The 23,206-nt window shown below is 39.3% G+C and overlaps 1 protein-coding gene across 2 annotated transcripts in view; it reads right to left on the minus strand.

The window, feature by feature from the left end:
* Positions 1 to 23,206, minus strand: part of LOC136990204 (discoidin domain-containing receptor 2-like) — a 126,238-nt gene that overhangs the window by 54,795 nt on the left and 48,237 nt on the right. The window contains exon 3 of one of the 2 annotated variants that reach the window (XM_067288579.1): positions 19,723 to 19,770. The gene's annotated coding sequence lies outside the window, so the exon portion shown is untranslated. Of the gene's footprint in view, positions 1 to 19,722; positions 19,805 to 23,206 lie in introns of those variants that run through there. The other variant, XM_067288582.1, reaches the window with a different exon arrangement.

The raw sequence follows: 23,206 nt of genomic DNA on the forward strand, positions 1-23,206 counted from the left end.
AGTTTGTAATTATTATCTAAGAAGGGTAATCAAATTAACAAAGTAATTAACGCTTTCTTATTAGAAAAATAAATTCTCCCCTGCGCTATTTTTACGTTAGGCAATATGCTAATTAACTAATTTTATATATTTTTAGTTGGCGAAATCTTTAATTAATAGCCTATATTCATTTATAAAACACCAAACACACGAGCAACCTTTACAAGGACGATGATAATTCCGAGTTTTCTTTATAGCTAATTTATAGAACCTTAAGAAATGCCAATTGGAATATTTTTCGAGGCTAACAAAGTGGATGTAAGGCCTCTCCAAACCTGTAGCAATCCTCCCAATGTAGAAACATTAATCATTGTCCTTTAGAACAGCTACTAACGTGGAAGTGATACTCGAAAGTATATCCCTCTCAGTTAAATTTGTGCCGAGCTCTGCGGGAACGGAAGATAGTGGAGCATCTTCTACCCACAGTATGAGATCTAAATCTGATGGGATGAATCGAACTGTTTGCATCCCAGGGGGTTGCCCGTCAACATGGGAGACAAATCGCAATCAAACAGTCCGTTAAAAACAGTAGGAGATTGAAAGATTATCGAAATACAATTACTCGGAGCTGCACTTGTGCAACTTCGGTGTAATCCATAGCAAAGCTGATTTCTGTCACTACAAACGTAGAAATCGGGGACGCGTATTTATGTAAGGAGGGATTATTTTTAGAAGGTTTGCAGGATAGCGTGTTCGTTTCATGATGTTTAATTAACAACGGCTCGGATCAATAACAGTGACTGGCACGCCGGTCCGACAAGTCGTGACGACGACTACTCGCAGTTGTTTATCGAGCAAATTCCCACTAATAGACTTAACTATCACTAAATGAAAGGCAGAAATTACTCTGTTCTCATTTTTCCCATCAGTTTTAACAGTGGGGTGCAGACCACTTTTGGGGGAAATATTTTCGTATAAAAGATTAGTTCGGGGCCCAAACCAAATTTCCTGCCGTTCTCCTACTGGTTTTCCTAAAACATCGGCCATTTATAATTTACCACACATTTCCATATCCTTTTATTCAATAGGATTAACATAAATGGTAATAATCTGAAGAATGTTTTGACAAATCCATCGGTAGAAAGAGCGCATTTAAATTTTGAAAATTTCGTTCAATTTTTAAATTCGATTGTTTCACTTTTCGGCAAATGCATTAGCTCCAAGATTGCAGAAGCCACCAGAGAGATAAACACGCTTAATCTGTTTAAAAGGTTTCTTTAAATATAATCCCACTTCCACTTTTATCAATAAAATGTTTTTGATAGAACATATTTGTATATCTGCCTTTCTATTTACAGACCAGACCGGTTAATAAGATTCAAAGTCGGAAAGGAGGAGGAAAAAGTACATATATGATAAATTAGATGGAATATTCGCATTTCCGCGAGTTTAAAATAGGAAAATGAACAAGTTTATTTAAAAATATTTCCGAGACATATTCGAGCTAAATGAAAAGAACTACTTAAAACGAAGCTGGCAACATTGGATTGTTCTTTAGAGAAAAGCTAAGTAAATCCCCGGTGAAATTCCTTGTTTTATTACTTCCGACTATTAGTGTGTGTCGAGGGAACAAATTAACTCTCTTTACTCAACATTCTGCTTTTGGCAAATCCAGAAAATCCCTCTTGACTAGTTCGACAAAAGAAGTCGAATAGATTGTTCGTTAAACCCTTGCCCGTTTTGTAAAGTTAGAAAATAAGTAAAAGATCCTTTTTCCACTGCAATTACATCCTTCCATCCGATCAAATCGGGGTCATTTCTCTGACGAAACGCTCCATTATATTGAAATACGGCCGAAATGCGAAATATTCGCCTCCAAATGTGTTCCTCATACTTACTTAAAAGCCGTCTCTACCTTTTGGAGATCTTTGCAAAGTTGGTGCATCGAGTAATGGCAATCTTCCATTTGCTTTTTCCATCGGCCAATTCCACGGAGTAATCTGGCTTCTAGCAGCCGAGAAACTCCGTCACCCGTGACCCTAGACCGTGTAGAAAAAGGGGCAGACATTACGAGAGCCCACTTCAGAAGCGGCAGCCAGTTCCGCGCCATTTCTGCTAGGGGTGGAGTTGTTAACGTAGACGGGCCACAGTTTTCTGATGAGATCAATTCTATAACCTCACCTTCCACTTTCAGCCATTTAATGAGTTTCGGACCCATCGCCCTGCCCATTATCTGCGCCAGCTCTCTACTTGTTCCAATAAAAAAGAATAAGACACTTTCTTTTAAAATTTCAAAAAAATTCATTTTTACGGCACGAAAAAACCGTAGTATCGGTTACATTTTTCTGTATATTTGCTTCGATAAGTCTATCTCTTTATATAAAATACAATGCCGGCTGTTAAAGCAGATAAGATAAATAGTTGTAAAAAATACTATCTGACACCTAACTTATTGTATTGTACAAGCGGATATTTTTAGCGGCGATAAAAACGTCAAATATTGGCTTAGAAACGTTTCATTTAAATATTGCATCATCAAATTCCAATTTTCTTTTAATCTGCTGAATTTATCACGTCGGTAGAATTAATTAGAAGAGCGTATAATTTATTCTTAGGTTTAAAGTTCTTCTTTAAACGCACGTGTTTTTAATGGAGCCACTTTTGCACGTCTGTAAAGGCTACGACTTCTGGCTTATTAAGAATCCGGAAGAATTCCAATATTAACTGTACCTCTTGCCCTTTTTTTCTGGCGCCTGATATAAGTCTCTTCTATGTGTGTATAACGGTTTTCAACAAATATTGGCTTGTTCCACTCCGCTTCTTGCGCACACACGCCATTATCTATCTCGGGCATGGTGCAGTTTTTACAGTTCCATAATTACCGAGCTTCTTGTCCCGTATTACCTTCCCAGTCAACATAATTTCAAGCGTATTGTCCCCACGAGTGCATAATTACCATCACTTGATTTCAACAACATTATTTCTCCTGGACCGAGAATTACAGCATTCCTACCAAGTTTCAGCTCGGTAGAATTAACAACATTAATTCCACAATTCAGAGCGGAGAAATATTTCGTCCAAGAAGAGAGAGAGGGTCATTAGATCGGCAGTGGTTTCTGTACCAGCGAACAACATGGCAGTAAAAGCTTCATGAATACTAAACAGTTCCCTCTCCTTGCCTACATTTTATTCAACTGACAGAATACAAGAGATTTTTACCCTCTATTTCATGACATAATAGAGAAAGTCATTACAACGGATTGCATTCGATTCCTAAAAGGGATGCACCGAGGGTCACCGACCCACTGACCTTCCTCATTCTTTAGCCATCTGCCTACTCGGCTATACTATTTATAGGCATGTTTATCCTGAGAATATTTAAGAAAACCAAGAAAGAAAAAAATAACTAAATATTGTGCTAACAGCTTCCGCTCTTTGCACATTGCTAGCAGATGGTAAATTCGAAGAGCTAATTTTTCACCCCCGGATCTCCCAGTTATAACGTTGTGGAAGATAAATCCAAGAAAGTAATTTTTTACAGGTTTAATATAAAAAATTGTCAAGGTCTACATCATTTCCAGATGACAGCTATATGAGTATTTGGTGGTATATATTCCGTTGGTGCTACTGTTTGGAAAGAGTGTAACCGGCGGTGCGTAACGGCTCCTCGGGCACCTATAAACACTATAACTGGTCTGCAAAGGGGATTGACCCGATAAAAACGGGAGGGTTGAACGTTATAGATAGGAATGCCAGATATTGCGTCAACAGGTACGAAGTTGTAAATAGTGAAGTGGCAACAAGAGATATGAGCCGGGAATGATTGACGAGATTGTAAAAAAAAGCATTATCACAATACATTAATGATTAAAAATACATTACTTAAATTTCTCCGGGGTGGACCCATAAAACTGGTTTAGAAATAGGGCAGAAAAGAAGAAAAAAACGAATTTGGAATTATAAATGAGTAAGTTGTCATGCTCTGTCTACCTTTCTGTACCTCACTCTGTCTGTAATAAAAGGCAGTTGGATCCGAAACTCTACTTATAATTATTTTTCTTCCTTCTCGAATCGATTGGGTTGGAAAAAGTATAAAAGATCGATTGGCTACCGTGCTAAAAATTAAATGCCGTTATTACTTTCGGCCTGTCGATGCTCGCCCCTTTTTCGATTTCACAGCAATCGATAGTTGCAACAATTGACGCTTTCGACGACTTCAAATTGATCAATGTTCGCCATGCACGAAATTAAGAAAACAAACAGAAATCCGACAAAGTCACCGGCAAAAAACAACTAAAATAACACCTTTAAACTTACGTGTATTATAATAAAAGACGTATGACATCTTTTTCATCGACTGGTATCGATTGCTGATTGCGGTTTCCGAGATAACAGCGATTGCTAAATGTATAAAGAGAGTAAAATTGCTTATAGATTTGGAGTGTTGAGAAAATGGGTCACTTCACAAATCCGTCCCGAGCGATCGTGGAAAATTATAGCTATCTGTGGAAACAAAACACCACTCCGTCGACTCGTAACACAATTTAATTCCCGTTTAGAAAGGTCGATATGGCCGAATCCAACTCGAATTAATGGTCTTACAGGTTAAAAAATGGCGGCACAAACCGTAGCCCATTTGCATTTTAACAGGGCAGCACAAAAGATCTAACAAATCTTATCCCGGGAATAAAAAATCCTATTCGATGATGTATTGTGAAGCTTCACGCTGGCCAGAAGAGTGAAGAAAGCCTGGACAGCGAGTACGTGACCACAACGATAACCGAGTCAAAGTTTGACGGAAAAAGAAGAGAGGGAAAAAAGAAGGTAGGCTTTGTGAGATCGACCGGACCAAACCACGACTGGAAGTAGCGATGTGTAGTGATGTAGAAGTGAGATGTTGTAGAAGGTACGGAGTAACACGCACCATCTGGGTGAAATGGCTTCACATCTTCCTGGATAGACCCGTACATTTCAAACTAGAAATTTAGTTGGCTACAAGGATGACAGGACAAACACTCTTCTAAACGTGAGCCGTGTGACAGAAAACCTTTAAAATTACAAGTATCTGACTGCGAAAATAATCTTGAGCTTGACGTTTGCAACAGTTTAAAACTTTTATTTTCTTTGATTTCTTCTGTCTTATTGCTGCAAAGAATTCTTCTCTTCCTCCAATAAATTTATTTACTCGATATTTTAATGCATAATTTCGGCGATTTTAATTTTCTCCTTGTATAAATCTTACCGAAACTACGAGAAATAAAAAAATAAAAGAAATCACCACTATTGTTTAGATCAATGAATAACCCGACGATGATTTCCACTTTTACAAGTGCGTTTTAATCAAGATTTTGAGTAAATTAAAGTAGCTTGTTACCATTAGAAATATTATTTTAATCTGATTACAAAATCATTTTTATTAATTTAAAGTATTAACGAAAGTTACTGGAGAGAAAAATCGCTGGCAGTTAGAGGACGAAGCTGTTGAAAATGAGACGGGCAAGGTTAAATTTTATTGTTTTTTGTCATCAAATACCTCGGCGTAGAGGACAGGCGTGGTCATTAAATGTTCCAGGATAATAAAAAAAATCAATAGATGGTCACTGATTAACCTGGACGCTCGATTGAATACAATCGTAATGATAAATAAAATGGGGCCTTGTCTTCGAGGATAAAAATATACTCCGTATTTAATTTACTCGACAGAATGCTTTGAGAACATAAAAAAATTCGGAAAAAGCGAGAAAGCATTTTGACAGAAAATCTCGACTTTCACACTTACTGTTAAAAACCTCCACTTTCTAATGTTCTTATCAGTAGCAAAGTATAAAGTTAATCCCTCCTGGATTAGTAAGGTTAATCCTCTTTTCCATTGAACAATAACATAGTGTACATAAGTGTAAAGGAAAATTGCCACCTCATTATATGTATGTAGAAATACAGGCTAATGAAAGAAAAGAAGCTTGCAACTAAGCTAAGATTAATATCAACTTTTAATCTCATTAACATACTTTTTGTAAAAAGTGTCAGGATTTTTTTCCTCCCCTTTCTTCTGGGAATAACGAAGGTTACGTGTTAATAAATTTGTTTATAAAGAAGCTTTTAATGCTAGGCAAATATATTAAATAGTGTAATATAGAGCAGATTAGCGGGTCTACATCAGTTGATTTATAAGAGTACCACGGTGCGCCCCTTCTAGATCTTTACTGCAGGTCCCGTATATTTTAATTATTATAATTGTATACTCGGGAATACTTATCCATTATATAAAATACAGTTTCAATAGAGAATAAGGCTGTCGTATTTCTGATAGGTGATATGTGTGCGGCTCTTGTGACGAGTTTGGACAGCCCTGCCCTGTGATAGAAGAACGTACAGGGGTATTCTGACTGAATGGTGATAACGTAGTGTTTAACACGTTATTATATTTGCTAACAAGAGATAAAAGTGTGGACTTTGAACAATCGTGTCATTAGACAGGGGTCTAGTTCGAGATATGAGTGTTTTATTCTTTCTTCCTGTCATTCTGTTGTAAATTAACTGATTAGATTCTAGGATAATCTTTTTATCTGGTGTGTTCTAAATTTTTAGCATATTTTAAAATAATAAATAGCTCCAACAGTAAATAAGTTGGAAAATTTCCCCTTTGAAAAGAACTCTGTAAGAGATGAGTTATGAATGATTTCCACTAAATATTTATAAAGAAAAGAGATGATAAAACTTTGGACTTTAATTTAACGCGGGAAACAGACAGGATAAAGGTTAAGTGAAATCTTTACGTTGTTAGAAGATGGATCCATCGCAAGGAATGACAAAAGATCAATATTCCGTATAAAGATCTGTAGAAGATGACTTTTTAACTTCGGTTGAGTTGACTAAAGAGTCTTTGGATCTCCTATGATGTACACCTAGAAGAAATGAAGTTTGAGAAAGAACTGCATTTTTCTTTTCTTTCTTCTTGCTGTGGGGACACCAATAACTTTGGTTCACCCTACATTCCTGCCAATTGACCATCTGGTCATGTCAGGGATGTTGACAGGCAGAAGATCTGAAGCCAGCACTTCCTTCCCTCAGGGTATGATGGGCTTCTCGGCTCTTGCTTGCACATCACGAGACGTCAATCACATGATTTAATTCTGCACCTGTCGATTAACCGACTACACCGTTGACTGAATAAGAAAATACCGGGCCAAAACAGTCTTTATCTCCATAAACATGCCTGCCCAAGAATTCTTTAATCTTGGCTCAGAATTTTTATGAGTTCTTTGGCTATCCATAGGATGATCCGCATCAGAAGTGTTGTGATCGATGGCAAATTTCCATGGGCCTGTATGATTCATCAGCAACAGGTGTCCTCCATTTCCCAAGCACTACTTCAATGTCAACAGAAATTCCAATTACATAACTTCAAAAATTTCACTGCATTTACACAACTCGTTTCTCTCGGGACTCGCCATCAGATGACGCCTTCCACCAATGGTAGAGCCGCTCGTACCGGGTTCAATCACCTCCCCTCACATCCCCCAGGGTATGAGCCTGTGAAACGAGCCAAATGAAATCTCAGCAAATATTGTTTGTCTGTGGGGGACAAGGGGATACAGTAAACAGCACAGGCGCCCGGCCGAGAGAAGAGGGGATGTTGGGAAGATCTCCCTCAGGCCAAACGGGTCCCCGTGTTTGTACGGCAAGACGTCCTCTCGCGGAGACTGCCGTAAACATTTTATTGACCCACTGTCCATTACACCGCATATCCCTCCTTCTGTCCCGCTACAGCTGATAAAGAGGGTTGGACGAAACGGAAATGTAAGCTGTGTTATTTTGTCCCCCCTTCTGAACCCACCCTAGCAGTAGCTGTAATAAAACATTTTTATGTGAGCCCAGCAACGAAACACAGTCACTGATAACGAGTGAACTGTGAGTCTTTGCACTAAGTATCAACATGTCGGGAGAGAGCTCCATAAGTCGACATGAATCGACTCCCCTCTTTTCTACGGAAATCCGATAGGGACATATTCCATTAGAACGGCTGCTAGGTCATAACAGTGTCATCATCTTTCCGTGCGTGTTTTACAGCGATCTGCGCTCCAATATACATGTGCACACTCTGGTAATCAGTTTTTCTTTCGCTACATTATTGCATTGCGGAAAAGCCGACACTTTTATTAAACCGGTTGGTTTCTTCCCCTCTCTCCTTTCGTTTTCTTCGTGCCTACAATAAGAAAATTAACCCGATTAACTTGATTAACGGTAGGATCCAACTTTTGCCGGCAGAACTGTTAAAGTGGCACAGTGCGATCAGTAACTAGCGTGATAGGAACGAATGTCGAGTTAAATATTCGCGAGTAATTGGAAAAGTCTGCGGAACGGAGAACAATATCTTGTTCTCCGGCACACAATAGAAAACCAATACAGACCGGGCGAATCGATTGCTTCAATTAATCATCGAGAGGAAAAACTAAAAATCTGCCATCTATTACATTTAAACAGCAATCAATCATGTCCGAGTTATCCACAGACACAACCATCGATGTTTACATTGTTTATTGATGTTTTGTTTTCCGTTTAAGGGAGAATGCGAGAGGACGGATAAACGGAATGCAGAGTAGCAACCTGAAGACCTTAAAGGAACAGAAACGGAAACAGAAACGATTCGAGAAGTTATGCAAATTACGCAAAGTTAACTGTGATGAGAAGTTAAAAAGTTTGGCAGATGTTCATACTTCGCGCCTTCCATAGATATAAATTCGCTTTGACGACTCTCTCCCGACTTCTATAAGTCAGTGTCTCGGAAGCAATCGAAAAGACAATTCTCTATCTAGCAGTCTTCGGCGGAGAAATGCAGACGATTCCGTATCAATCTCCGAATCTCGTCCAAGTAATGCTCAACTGCACAGAAGGGGGTGGCTGAAGAATCAATGAGACTAGGACACGTGACAGTAATAGCCTCGACCACTACTGAGAATCTGTACTTTAGCCGTCTGAGCCACGTGTTCTCACTATATTCCAGAAGGTTTCTTTAAACCTTGTAATTACACCGAAGGTGAAACGAAGGTCAGACTTCCAATTAGATAGGTCTCGGTAAGATTTTCTCCCTAATTATACACTTTTAATACTTAGGGGTGTATTTAATACATCATTAATTGTCGTGCTGTTGACGTCCTCTTCAACATTGTCCCTCTAATAAACTATAGTAATTTAAATGCAGTCAATTCCGGTCTTCCGATAGTTGCCTTAATCGACAGAGCATCGAAGTGGTCTATTAAAATGTAAAGAAAAAAACACTTAACAGAATTTTAAATTAATATAAAAGAAATTAAGTTCATCGCGACTAATAAAGGGTGTAAAATTATCCAAAAGCGGTTCATATAGTTCCTTTGGGAGTAGAGTAGTAGCCTGAAAAGACAAAACGTCCGGTTGATCTGCAGCCGTCGTCACTTCAGATGACAGATAAAGTCAACTGTCAAACGATGTGTCCCTGGAGGGGGTTGGTTTGGGTTACCAAGATGACAGTCGCGGGCCACATGTCCTCTCTCGTCACGCAGGAGATAGAGATCTCCCCTATTAGCACACCCACTAATAACTTAGTCTCCTTCTTTTATCCGCCCGCTATACAATACGGGTATGCGTGGTATTTTTTGCTAATTAAATCGGGCAATTATTAGATTGCTGCCGTGTTTAACTTTGCTCCATCCTCTCGAACAGAAACCAAATGTTCGATGTCGGGATCCAGGTAGAATTTTGTCGAAGAAGAGGGTAATTTCATTGTTGTCACGCATTCATCTTCGTTGATACACATAATAATCGAGCTAATTGCATTTGTGATCTGTTAGTGATTGCGCACTTCTCGCATAGCTGCACAGAACATCGTGTCGACTTAATTACTGCAGTCAGCAAGTAATTGTACTGATCGCGTTAAGGTTCTATATTATAGTTTATTAATGCTAGCATCACGAAAACAGCAAACAATGTACGAACTTTCCAGCATATTCATCCGTATAAACTGCGAGTTTAGACGGAGGAGAAAGTTTTTAATCTGTAATTTTATCCGTCTTCAATTTAGACGAGTTAGTAAATAACGCTTCCTCCGTAAAAATGGCAGGCATAAAATACTTTTTTTCAAAAGAAGAATAGCGATCGGGACTTTTTAGCTCGTTACAGGAGCGAGTTTGTAAATTGCAAACCATTCCAAGCGAGACGTAGGAATATCGGTCCAGATAGCGAGAGTTTCTCTTTAGAACAAGAACAGTTCTTGGCCGGGCAGAGTTATTTCAAACACATTGCTGGCTGAAATGTATACTGGCAACGATAAAATTTCCATAAACCCGTCCCGCTTACTATCGCCGGCGCCCCACGGTTTACATTAAAAGATGCTCAGTCGGCTTTGACTGCAACATAAGGCAGTAAATATTGCAGAAATGAATAGCGCCGGACAATCCCTCCTGTTTGTTTCCACGGCAATAAATATGCGCGTTTACGTACCCCGGGCTTGATGTAAACCTATTACGCTTCACCCTCCAACCTTTCAATTACTCGACCCTTGACATATTTTTGTCGATTTCTGTTGGTGGAATCGATTTATCCGTAATCGGTAGCTAAAGATTGTTAGCGGAATGCGTTTGGAGGAGTCTATCGGGAGCCATAGTTGGCACCAATGACACTTAAATGCGCCCATTTGCAAGCGGCCATAAACACGCTGCTAAGAAGTGCAGTTTACAGCGGGCTTGCAGGAAACCATATTGGAAAGATGGCCGCCGCCGTTGCAGAGTGGTGTAACACGACGCCTTCGTGTCTGCGTAATAAATGTCGATGTTATGTCAAGAACAATTAACTTGGCCGACTACATAAGAGAAAACGAAGAGGATACAAATTGCTGCCAGTTTTATTTTGCCACGGAAATAATATAAGAGAACCCGGAATTTTCCTTTGTTCGCCTCGATCTGTTTTGCAATTCTTATTTTTCATATTTTCAATTGACTTTCGTCTTTGCACAGTTTGTTGACAGAGAAAACGAGACTATAATTTCAATTTGCAACAACGGGTACGCTCGAATTCCGGCGCCGATACACAAAGGTGTATAGCATAACGTATGAATATGTATGGCCGAGGTGCACAAACAACATTAGACGGGAGAGAAAGACGTCCACCCCAGAGACCGCAGTTGTTTAGTACAGATAGAATTAAGTCCCAACTCATTAAATCCATCCCGCGTAGCCGAGAGGGAAAGTGTTTTATTTGCTTACGATGGGCGAGGGGGGTCGAATGCGCGAAAATTTGTTGTCCTATTCAGAAAAAACTCGGATGTAGCAAATAGTATTCCAGTACATTTGCTTCGTCTTCTCGGCTTGTTTATCTACAGTACTGAATAGGTTTCTCTTCATAATGGCCGACACATATTTTGGGTTTGTGTCATATTCCCGCAGGAAAAGCCAGGGGAAAGTATTGACGCTACCCGGCAAACATGTCGAGATAATGGAATAAATAGTTCGCACCCTCCTCTTGTTTGTATTTCCAACTAGTCGGCTTTATACTGAGGAATGTAAACTGCATCTTCAAACTGTTGTTAGTGGACCCACCGAACACATATAACGATTCAATTGGAGCGGAGAATGGAAGACGATTCTCGTGGGAATTTATTTACAAAACTGATGTCGAGAAAACAATCCGGGAATATTGAAAATTTTTTTTCTTGTTTGATTTCTCCTCCGATGATGTATAGGGGAGATATCCGTAAATCCCCATTTCGTACAACCGTACTACTAGGCGAAGGAGTTGAATTCTTTCTTTCCAGGGCCATCAAAATAGTAATAGGCTATATATATATATTATAAGTTTTAATTTAAAAACTAAACTTTTATACGCCTAAATTACAACGAATTTTTTACATTAATAACGTCACAATACAATTTTAAATAGGCCAATAAGATTGTTCGAAGCAAAAGTTATTTTGTAGACTTGTAAATGAAAAAGTAGCTTACATGCTATGAAAATAGACATGTTGTTTTTGTTTTACATTATTAAAATATTCCACTTTTATTTGTTGTTTGTATTCTTCTTTCTAATCTTCGTATTTATAATTAAAAGAGGAAAAAATAGGATAATTTTCCAATTGGTTTCTATGTTAAATGCATGAAGAGGAAACGATTAGTCTCGAGCCGTTATAAGCCTTTAGACAAAAGTATTACAATGTCGAAAAGACCAAGAGCTTGCAACAAAAGATCTTCCAAAATTGATTTCACAGCATTCGACACTAACCAACTATTCTATCGACGGAAGCCACTCTGTATTGAGGGAAAATTAAGCCTCTTCCTATTGAGTCCGTTCTAAACCTTTCGTGTAGACCATAATAAGTCTTATCTTCAACCTGCACACACACGTCACCGACAAAATACACCGAGAGTCCGGTGAATGCCATCAACAAACACCAACCGACAACTCCAAACCTATCGTAAATATGTCGCACAGTACAGAATTTCAGACATAAATATAACAAAACAATAACAGTGTTTGGCTCCTCCGGGACTTACAAATTATTCCTTCTAAGACAAGTTAAGATGAAAGAATGGAGAAATGTGGAGTGTGGCCACTCGAAAACTCGAAGATCGACTATAAATGTCAGCTAGGAAGATTTCTAAAAGCGTCTAAACCTTAGATAATGGTCGATAGTCGTACGTCATCACTTATACATCTGCCGGTCGATGTTATAGATGGTATTTCGCTCTTCCCACTGCTCCGGGCGGCCCACGATACAATACTCTTCATTTGTCAACAGCTTCTATCATTTTCTACCGCGAAAATAAATTTTGTTTCGCCGATGCAAGAACAACAATCCGGAAGAGCGAAATTAATTTGGCTTCGACCCGCGTTAACGGCAAATTACGTAACGCGTATCAATATGAAACGGGTTGTAAGATGAAGATAAGAAGATTTTCCGTAATTAGGAGCCGAGGCAAACAAATCCTATTATTAGTTTACTTGTGTGTCTTAATTATGGATGTTTTCCATTTCTTGCCCGTAATCGTATCATTCTTCGGCGAAATACGGTGATTTTCCAAATATTCAAACCAAAATCGACAGCTTTAATTTGCATAATATCCACATTATTGCATACAACTAGGTGGAGTAAGCTGGTTAAAGAGTGTTTGGTATCTTTCCAATCGACTCCATTAACCGTATTTTGTAATTATTTACCGGAAGATAGAATGCTGTAACTGTCACTTTAATTTCCGTCTGTTGGCATTAAATTATCTTCTAAGCAACCGACTACTTATCAGTGTTTGTCCGTACAATTATCAGCGACTCAGTAATTAATATCATTGTATTAATCGCTTTCGTACCGTCCACGTGTTTGTTCTGGTGTTTCTTTCCACGACCGAGTATCCACGTAACACTGGAAAAAAGCGTATGATACGTCATTTTAGAGGGAATATCGAATTGAGTGCTTGGATGGCTTCCCGACTTAGTGTGTGTGCAGCACTAATCCAATTCATTGCAATTCAGTCAGGAGAGTAGAATGATTTCTGTGCAGCGTTGTCTTTACGCTTCGTTCTCACGTCTTCCGCCACAGGGTATGAAAGTCTAAGTCGAGTGTCGAGGGAGCTCGCCATTTCCTTGCCAAATCTATTTCAATTTGCCACCGAGACGCTGTTCCGACGACACTAAGGTAATTACAGTGATAAATAAAATTCCAACCGTGTGTCGTTGCTAACCACTTACAATAGATACCAATTCGGCAGGGAATCCGAGTCCCCTAAGACGAGAACTACACGTGGCCCAGTCACCCCGACAGGCGAAAAAAACTTAGATCGTTGCTGCAGATGATCACAAAGATTAAAGCTGCAAATCTAGCTCCAGCAGGCAGATGTAATCTAGTAGTAATTTTGAGAAAATGCGAGCTGAGCACTTCGCATAGGTAACTGTATCCCGGCATGCACGTCGACATGTAATGAGACAATGGAAGCTCGCTTAATTGGACCTTTCTCAGCTAATTAGTTTTGTCAGAGTCAGGTCTTGCGGTTCTCACCGCTACACGGCGACTGGCAGAGGCCAGTATCAGGTGCTGGATGGGATATTAACGACCCGAGTGTCGAGGTGTCCGGTATTCGATACCGGTGAAGAGTTTACCAATTCCGTAGTCGGCACCGAATTCGATACCGAGCGTCAAATATTTAAATATACCGATCCGCTGATGTTTATTTATTAATTCGGCCGGATGCGCCCGTCGTAACCCGTCTCGAACGTAATTAAAACCAATCTGATTGGGCATCGGATGACCGAAAGTAACAAAGAAAAAACCGGTCGCCGATCGGGGGGTAGGAAAAAAGAGCGAGAGAATGTAAGTTGACAATGAAGAGACAGGACGCCCCTATTGTGACGTCGAAGAAGGAAAAATGCAGACAATTATTTGAAAGCAAGGACAGATATTTGAGAGGCAGAAGAATGAAGTGAGAAAGAGTCCGTCTAAGTCGGGCGAACGAATCATTTGTCGTGTTGTCGTCGTCTACGTCTCTGAACTCGCGGCTTCTCGACTCCTGATTAAATTTTCCCTGGAAAGACCAAATTCCACGCGCATCGTATCCTAGCAACGGCGCGGACAGAGTTCCAGGTAGGGACCTCTTCACTAGGTTTGTGACGTCCCGTGACTCTTCCTGAAAGAACTGATCGAGACGGCACCACTCGAGTTCGACGGAGCGAGGACCCCTCGATTGCTACGCGTGACCATGATAAAATTGGCAAAGTCGTCGCAACTCGGCCTTTGTGCAACCGGTATTAATGCCGGACGTAAATTGAAATGAGGAAATTTTAAAACGTTATTTGCAATGTTTGCTCTGCGAGGGGAGGAGAAAAGTGTATTTTTCTCTGGTCAGCTCTCTGTATCATCTGCAGATCCGACGGCAAACATCCTGGCGGGAAGTGACGCCGGCATCACGTGACGGAAGTGTGAACACAGATTACATCCGCCAATAAAACAGTTTGTCTATTTTACATAGGATAAAGCTGACGAGTGTGAACAAACATTGCTGACGTCATTTCTGGCCCGGAAATTACTTGTAAAGTTATCTGAAAGGTTTAAGCTTAAGTGAGATTCTCTCCAAGTAATTGGCAATGCGGAGAGTTGTAAGTTCGTAAATTGCTCTGGCGACAAATCCCAAAGTGCGGACCTCGAAACAAAATTAACAAATTTTTTTACCGGCTGACCCTCCGCCCCGTTCGAAATTTTCCTTCTCCGTTAAGCCCAGATTATTTAAGAAAAGCCCATAAATAATGGAAAGGGACGAAGAATTCTGCCGTCGTTTTAAAGTCGGTTTAATTTTCAACAAACGTATCGAATTGAAAGGAGAGAGCAAAAAAGACAACATTGGTCTGTCAAGAAATTTAAAATATGAAGTCTTGGAGATGTGCAGTCAAGACGGGAATGAATGGCTTCTGTGGCGTCGTTGTCTCATTTGTCAACAAATGCGTGACACTCTTTACACACAACGTGTTTCCAGAGATGCACTCCAACTCCTCGAGGCCCCCACCTCCGTAGTTAAGTGAGAATAACAGAAAAACGTGATAATTAGTTTAGCTAGAAGTATGCTCGAGCATATTTTAAGTGAAAACTTACAGAGAATATCGAGTTAAGATGCATAAATAAGCGAGGAAGAAGAAGATTAGAAGTGGCAAGTGTGCGAAGAGGAGAAAAGTCAGGATTGTTCTGCGGTCTTATACATTGCACAGCTTTTATACCTTTGTTGGCTTGCACATCCATTGGGGCAAGTTTAACGACCTCTTGTGGGAGTCGTTGTCCAGCACCATCTGCAGACAACGGTCACCGACTAAGCCAAAATGGCTGCTTACTTTGTCGATGATGAAATTTCGTGTTTTCCGAAGAATTTAGTGGCAAAACTTTTCCGTAATAAAAACGCTACTCGTCGACTAATTTCTCCCGGAAAGACGAAGGCCGATGCCGATCTTCCTCGTCTTCGATTGTTACTCCACTCCCAATCACGCCATCATCATTCATTCGTCAACCAGATAAACATCGTCATTGGCCAATTTGCCAATTTGTGTCTTCGTAAATAAGCTATCCATTCGGCAACTAGTTAGGAACAATTGCTATTTTTAGGTTCACGCGCGCCTGAATCTATATTTAGTTTGAAATTGGAGAATTCGTGTGTGAAAGATCAATATTCTACGCTCAAAGATTATTTTTGCCTTTTTAAAATACGAAAAGAATATAAACATTTTCTCTAATTTATCTTGAAAACCGAGAGATAAAATATTTCGTATTTTAAGAAAGAAAATAACATTTTTGTAATGCATAACGGTTGCTGTTACATTTATCACCATCCAAGGCCGCTAGCGTTTTATGCCAACAGACAAACACGAGAAAAAAAAGACGGAAACCTTTTGAATTTTCCCATCTCTTGTAGCCAAAGATAGCGTTAGAATGGGTGGGACATAGGCCACGTGGCAGACCATCGATTTAAGCAGAAACAGATAGCGGAGAGATAGAACAGTTTTGGAATTTCTGAGACGGCCTAGCCGACCATAATGATTCTGATGTGCCGAGTGACCACATGTCCACTGTTAGGCGAATTAAAAAACCATTCCACGCCATGATTGGAAGAGCGAAAAGCCAAAAAACATTAATGCCTAGAAGCAGGTTTTTTGAAAATATAAATACAAAGAATTTATCTCTTTTTGGTATTTATATTTTGCAAATCGATTTAATTACACAGAAGAATTGTTTGTAATTCTGTAGTTTAGGATTAGAGTTTTAGATTTTCGTTGGTATAAAACGTATAAAATGTGCACTTTAGGATAAAATATTATTAATGTAAAGGGGGAAGAATGTGTTTAAAAGTGATGCGGTTTGCTACTATAATAATCACAAGTAGCTAGCGAAAGGAAAGGCATTATCGCTTGTAATGGCCAGAATCTGGTTTATGTCACGTGACAAAGACAATAGCCCCGACAGTTGGGCTCATAGTCATTGATCGTTCGGGAAAATGATAAAGCACGTGACAGGAAAAAGTTGAAGAAATACAAAAATTTTTGGTCAAGTCAGCGCTAATAGAAAAAGAGGACGATCAAAACCGTTTGTTGCCGAATTACTTCATAGAAATTTCATTAGTTGCTCGTCCTTTATTTGTCGGCAAGTTAATTATTCTTCTGTTGCTTCAAACTCTGCATTCATTCGACATTTTTTTTTCTTTTGGTTCGATTTTACCGAAAATTGAAATAGATAAGAAGAAGTATAGAACGTTGTGCATCTTGCTTTTGTCCCGAAGCCGTGTTTTAAGTTGTTTCCGGAACAATAGACATTTAATACTCAAGCTCGGGGCATAGCAGGTGTTCTTGTCTCGTATCTATTGCTAGCATTCGGGGTGAGGATGCCCAAGGCCTTCGCTGCCTGCCTGACGGCCAAAGACTGCCTCTCTTAAGTACTGCACCTTGCTGATTACACATTGTAACCGATGTAACGGCTAACGTCACATGTAAATAAAGAAATCTAGTTTGATCAAAATTCCCTTTCATTCTTTTCGAGTCGAATTAGCCCCGAGACACAGTTGATTGCCACCCGACTCTATCAACTTCCATTGAATCATAAAATTGACTTATTCCTTTTCTACATCTTCTCGTCCTCCTTAATGCTCCTGATGGGGGAGTTGTTTTTTGTGGCTTTGGTCCGGCTCACTTTACATGTTAAAGAGATGCTTTTATCGACACATTTCTTCAAATCCGAAGAAAGTACGAGAAACGTAAAGGGGGTACTCGTGAGAATTACTAATGGAATGCTAATGAAGTAAACGAATCGTCTTTGGAGTGGGGCAATCATCATGCGGTGTTCTAACAGTGCATCCGGGAATGTTTATTGTACTAGGGGAATATAACGCTTCGCTCCACTTCTACCTTGACCCCGGACTTTGCAGAATAAGGGGTCTGTCATTCACATTCGAGACGACGACATTAAGTCTGCTACGACTTAATTAATGTCGAAAGCTGTGACGACTTACCTAATGGAGGAGACTCCTGCACCGTTTGATGTTAGAAATAAAGCCGGGAGGCCTTTCCTAGACACGTGACACAACGTCTGAGAACGTTTTTCTAGTCGCATAATTCGAGCAGATGTTTTCGCTTAATATAATACACGGAACGTTATAAAATCTCCATTAAACAAAGCTCGAAAGCATGCATAACTTTTAAATAAGTGGAAAGTAAAATTCGATAAATTATATATTAGATGTTAAAGTTAAACACGATTAGAAATTCAGAATTTCACATGATAAGAATTATCTAATAAGTAGCCGAAATTACTTATAGATCGATTGCCGAGATAATTATGGAGGTTTTTATTAGATTGATGCTAATGATCAGTTTAATTAGCTGGAACACTCATCTGTCTGGTGTAATTTAGTAGGGGCCCGTTTTTACTCATTTCAAATGTGTTTTTTCGAGATAATGCAAATTTTAGATTTTACAATTTGTTTACAACTAATTTCTCAACTCCCAAAATCAAACCGTATTCTTACCTTTAGTTATCTATCGATACAAAGCCTCAATCTTCGGCTACCGAATCCGAAATATTCTCTATCCCAAACAGGGCGATTTTACAATAGCAGTTTCTTCAATAATAACGATAAAAGATTTATAGTCGAGTGAAAGTGAAATATTGTGTTGCAAAAAGTTATAAATACGTCCTGGTCACGTGGTCATTTCCTGTAGATTACAAAAACGGAACGCGTGGTCTGTGATCTTTCGCTTTCACATCTGCATGTTACATCCAAACGGAGGACCTACTAAAGATTAGCCATCGCTCCCCTTTCCTCTGTCGTCTCCCTTCTCTTCTTTGAAGCAGCAGATTGGTCTAAAGCCTCATAAGCTCTCGACAGCTGCCTTTTTCTATCTGCTCTCCACGCCAATACTCTCAGCCTCTACCGAATAACTCGGCGCCGAAAATTTCTCAAGAGGTTCCTTTTCATCATCGCCGGAAATCCTACAGCAGCACCGTCACAAAGAACTTCTTCTTTTTTTATTTTTTTATTTTCTCTTCCCCGCTGTAAACAGGAACGAAAGAGATGTTATTGGTTGTTGACCCTCTTCACTAACTCTCTCTGTGCAACTGGAAATTTTTAAATGCAATTTCTCTTATCTTCTTAACGGAGGGCAATCTTTATATTAAAAAGCAATAACGTATTATTCATATAAACCCGATATGACGCATATTTTAGCCCCTCCCCAGCTTGGAGGGGCTAAATCCATAAATCACTCCCAATTCGGAAGGAGTTCAAACCTCACCAACCAACAAATAACATTTAATGAAGTCTTCTAATGGAGAAAGTAGTGGCACGGCTTACATTATGTCAGAAATAGTTTTATCAGACTACATCAAAAGGTTTGCATAAGACTATAATGGAGGCGAATGTAGTAAACACCATCCTTTTCTGCCGAAGATAATCGCAGAAACGTTATCTTTTCATTGATTTCTGTTTATTCCCAGTTACGGTAACTAACTTAGAAAACAGAATGTGTTTAATGGATTCCATTACGATTGAAGAAGGAAAAAAATTAACTTTATTGTTTAGTGTCATTAAGCAGAGTAATGGATTCAGAAAGAAAATGAGTTTCCAAAGAGTTCTATTAGAGATCGTTCGCCACTCTTACTTATCCATTTTGACAATTCCGCTGGATCATAAAGAAAAAACTAACCGGAAATGGATCTAAATTACTATTTATATCGAATGGAATGAAAGTCACACTTACCTTAGGACGTATTTGATGTCTAGTGTTCACCTGATGCGGCCCTAATACCTGCAACGAGAGAATTCTTCAGTGGTGGAATTATGAAAAGTTGCTCGAATGAAGTTTAACAGCTCAATATTATCGATGAGGCGATTAATAATTTATAAAGTGATTACTGTACTGAATTATGGATCCGATCCGAACAAAAACCCCTTAACGAAACGGATTATGCGCATAGAAATGGGCACCCGGCTGAGTGTCATAATGGGCTCTTTAGCCGGATTAAATCGAATTATGTTACGTCTTCCTGCGGCGTAAGATTTTAACCCAATAGTTCGATAAGAATTCATATTTAATTAAAAATAAATAAATTAATTATATCGTCCAGGCGAGGGTCGACGGATGACCTGGAGCGCCATCTGTCTGTAATGACCGGAACAATCGGGGAAACACGATACTCATCACGGTTTTAATGTTGCCGGGAAATTCGACCCACAGCCAGCCATTTTTTAAATAACTAAGTCGATCGTAATTTTCCCCGCTTTGCAATTAGCGTTGCACGTTATGGTGTTTACTACTTTTTAATACGTCTGCAGCACGTGAATGCCATTTCTGTAATGAATGCTTACAACTCAACTTTTGCCATTTTCGTCAAGAAGCACAAATTAATCCGAAAAAGAACTCCCGGAGTAATTGAATTAAGAAAAAGTTATATCTCCGGAAGTAGTTGCGAGACATCCAAAATTGGAACTGCACTTTCTTGCAGATGTCGGAATGGAAGATGCCTTCTTCTATCTATTCCCGGGGGAGGCAAAGCCGGCGAAAATTTTACTCTGTGAGTAATAAATAATTCCGCCACTCGATGTGCTCCTGCTGCGCTCTTGATGCCAGCACCTGTCTCGTTACGCTGACATTTACAAGCAAACCAGAGTGAATGTAGGGATTCTAGGATGAGATCCTACTTCTACCCCCTTTTCGGTGATGGGTGACAGAGAAGCTGTCACTCGCTTTTTCTTCTGTCGGATGAAACATTCTTACCTCCTTCTTCCAGAAACATAACCGGGTACACGTCCAAGACGGTTTTCGTTTTTAGAAGGGGAATATTACAATATGTCATCTCGTTTAAGATGATATATTTGGCCCAATGATTGCTAATATATCCTGCTGGCAGATAGTGTTAAAGGATGCTTTTTCACTGACAGATGAAGACTGCGCATTTGTTTGATAACCAAGACTTCTGCTTAAACGAAAATACCAGTTTAAACTACTTCGTTAACTTTTATCATGAAGAAATACGACTGATTCATTGCGTATCCAGGGGCTGCTTCGGGTGTTGCATCCCTCCCTTTGATACCAACCAGAGCAATCGGTTTGTTCCTTTAAAATAAAACTAAATGTAATAACGCATACCGAACGACTTCAATTAAGTAAGATTAGCTAACTAAAGTAATTTTAAGGTAACACGACAGGGGACACGTCTTGGTCTCCTCAAGCAGCACCTGAAAATCGTGCGTAGACTGAATGTATTGTCATATAAATAACAACTATAATATGATACTGTGCTTGAGAATAGAAACTTACATTACGCAAATATTTAGTTTTAAAATTTTCAAATAAATACTTTATCGTATTTGAATCGCCAGCAAAAACAAGAAGGTAAGATGAAAGGAAGAAAATAGAGATGTAACGGAAGGCCTTGCACGATGACTGGTAGGCTGTGGAGAGCAGAAACAATATGACATACTTGGAGAGGATGATATCAAGAAGGAGAAAGAATGGGAGTGCGGCAGAAGTTGTCATCATTAATTACAGTGGGATTGGTCTAGAGCTAGGACGGATCTTTCAGGCTGGAGGTTCTCACAGTTCTTTCATCTTTTCGAGATTTGTAATTCTGGAGTCATCGTATACTGGATTATCAAAGTTCTTTGGTTGTTGCACCTGACATCAGTACACGTAAAGAAACTTCTTAAGAGCTCAGAGAAGGAAAAAGATTGATTGAATGTTTGCTTAGAATGTCATCGAAATCCCGAAAACACGTTAGATATTGTCCCGCGCCAGCATCCAAGCAGAATTGGAAGAAAACCAATACCCGGCAACATTGGAGAAAACAATTTTTGTGGGTAGAATTTATCAAATCCTTAAGAAAATATTACTCTTTTTTTGCTTAATGTAAACAATAATTATATACCACATCCGTTCACTATTCGCGAGTAATTAAAACTTGGCGTGCTTAAATAAAAGTTTAATTGTTTTCAGTTTAATTAGAGAAGAATAAATTCTATACCGAACACGGGATTTATTTTCTTCGAACCTTCGCGTATACTTTCGGAAATTGGGGGAAAAGTATATAAAACATAACTGCGTGCGCCATGGTTAGAGAAAGATAAAAGTGAGAGAGCGCCTCGGCATCTTAAAGAAGTTAATTGGAAGTAGTCGTCAAGACCAGACATCCGAAATCTTGACACAAGCGTTACATAACGAACTCGAAATCCCAACTATTGGATTACCAGACATCATCACTGGTTCCTGGGCTTTGTATAGATCCAGTAGTCCTGTCCGTTCTAGGTCACGTGTAATTTGTTCACCAACGTTTCACAAGCAGCGACAATCGTCTCTTGGGTCGGACAATGACAATATCTACAGAAGATTGTCTCATTTAGCCTTGTTTTCGCTCTTGTGAGATATGATTGGTACCCGCTTTCTCGGCTTGTGCGACATGACCTTTGACAGCTGCGGCTCAAGAGATTTGCAAACTTACATGATGGGATTTGCCCAGAGGATGATACAGATGAGATGAGGTGATGCGAAAGATTAACGACGGAAAATTGAAATTCCTATAAATTCGAAATTTCCTCCTTAATCCGATTAAATCTAATAACAAATTTTGGGGTGGACTTTTATAATTTGCACCAACGCTTTAATTGCAAAACACGGGCTAGTTTTATCCAGTTGTAATAATGCAATTTTAATCCAGTTTAAATGCCATTTATCTTCTATCATTAAGACAATTAATGCATTCGTTAAATAAGATATAATTAGGAAAAATTTTAGTAAAATACTCTATTCCAAAAAGGGGTTAGACATTTTCGAAAGCGGCCATTTTAGTTTTAAAAGCGTGCAACAGATGGCACTACACAGAATGAGCAATTACAATCACGATAACAATTATCCGAAAGCCCTAAATTTGGAAATGGCGAGACGTCCATTAATAATCCCGGAGATTTCTTTTGCGCGAGAAAGAATTTATTGTTCTAAATTCGAGCAATAACGGGCGGGAGGGAGTAGAGATTATCGCGTCTAAACACAGTACACACGTCCGGTGATAGTTAAGATAAGTTAAAGGCAATCCATAAATATGTCGAATGGGTAGAAGATCCGACCGACACCTCGGGAGATATTGGAGAGGTAAGTTGTATTTCTGTCCATCCACCGGAGCGTTACGAAAGATTAAAGTTTGATAGAGTGTGAATGGAGGGTGCTGTATATCCAGATGCCATAATTGACA

Source organism: Centruroides vittatus, unplaced genomic scaffold, assembly GCF_030686945.1.
Source record: "Centruroides vittatus isolate TY-2023 unplaced genomic scaffold, ASM3068694v2 scaffold_861, whole genome shotgun sequence".
In the NCBI taxonomy this organism is placed as follows: domain Eukaryota; kingdom Metazoa; phylum Arthropoda; class Arachnida; order Scorpiones; family Buthidae; genus Centruroides; species Centruroides vittatus.